Source organism: Tuber melanosporum (genome assembly GCF_000151645.1).
Source record: "Tuber melanosporum whole genome shotgun sequence assembly, scaffold_119, strain Mel28".
NCBI classification, from domain to species: domain Eukaryota; kingdom Fungi; phylum Ascomycota; class Pezizomycetes; order Pezizales; family Tuberaceae; genus Tuber; species Tuber melanosporum.
This window is the reverse complement of record NW_003298776.1, coordinates 64,590-66,289: the sequence shown is the minus strand read 5'-3', so window position 1 is coordinate 66,289 and position 1,700 is coordinate 64,590.

Sequence of the window (1,700 nt, the reverse complement as noted above, 5' to 3'; positions counted from 1 at the left end):
AAGTATACACCACTGCCAGGAAGGTAATGAGTTGCACTTGTTGTTATGATGTCAAAAGCAGTGGCAGTTGGAATATTTGGTATAGGAGTTGAAGCAAAGCCAGTGTTCAGTTCTGAAGGTAATGGAGAAGGTAGCTAATCTCTTGTCACCGAAGATGGGTGCCATGGGACCGGTAGTGGAGATAATAATACAGGCGGCAGGTTTGTTAATCCTTGAATGATCAACAGATGTTAGCCACCAGGGTTAAAGAGTAAGGGCAAGCACTGTGTTGAAAGAAGTAAGTTCTGTTACGATGGTTGAAAGTAACAGGAAGGTTGGAAGATGGTGCACAAATAATTGTGTGACTGGCTTGTCCTAGTGGATACAGGTGGTACCTGGAATGAGGTGGATGAAGGCAGAGAGCTTAGTATCTACAGTCGTGGCCTTGAAATGTTTCAAGGTGGTAATGATGACATTTTTGGCTATGAAGGAGACTATTTATACCAGAATGGCTGCAAGTACTTCATTGATGTTATCCTGGAGCTCCATGGTTGTATTGGGAAGGGGAGCACTATCCCATTTGATCAGTTTTCTTTCACTCATGGCAATACCCTTCCGGGTTACCAGGGCTGTAGCTGGAGGTGATGATTTGGCCACTGTCATGGACAAAGCTTTGGAAGCCTTCCTCTTCTTCTTCCTGACCACAGTCACCCAAGTAGGAGCACAAAAGGAGACTAGTTACGGGGCCGAGGAGGTAGCTGGTTTGGGTAGGAGGGCTGATGTAGGCCCTCACTTAACTAGTGGGGAGGTTGCTGGGACATGCTTGATGGTGAATGAAGTTATAAATACATGTATTCAAAAGGCAACAACCTTGTAGACCTGGAATCCAGCTGTGAGGCTGTTGACTGGCTCCTGAAGCCCATCAACAGCTTTCCTGTAGTCATGGTATACATGATGCAGTATCCTGTAGAAGATGAGAATATATGGTAGAGGCTCAGGTTCCTGAACATCCATGTCTACTGTTGTTTTAATGAAAAGTTGTGGGGAATAGTTTGTGTCTAGAGCTGCTCCTTGTTTGTAAACATGTAAAATTACCAGGAGGGATGAGGTGGTACTGCTATGCTGTCGCTTTTGTAAGGAGTGGCCAGCTGGCCATGGGGACCAAACTTTAAGTGATGAGGTGGACAGGCTGCCAAAGGTTGTGGGTATTAGTAGCTTATGATCTGTATAGACTCAGAATTGTGTAGGCCAATTGAGATTCATTTTGTAAACAGAGATTTGTCTATAAAGGCTCAAAGGATAATTTTGTTTCATTTATGACTACTAAGAGTAGGGTAGAATAGAAAAGTGTTGTAAGAACATTGTTATACTGGTAGGGTCTCTTCTCCCTTGCTTGATGACGTATAAAATTTTGGAGGTACTTTGATATTTATATTCCACATCTGAGTGTTCATGGCATACATCTCTGTCTCATACAAGTTATGTACCGCTGTAACAATAACTTGCAATGTCAGATATTCTCCTGAAGTGTGAACACTAGGAGACCATGACAACCATCCTATCTTCTTCATTAATTACAATTCTGTTCATTAGGAACTGTACTTGTTTTGAATAGTAATTGTACAATCATTTGAGTCTTTAGACTGCTGGCCTAGTTCTCAGGTCGAACTGTATTGGTCCCAATTGTCTTCATTATTGAAGAAATGATCAGTTGCATCTAC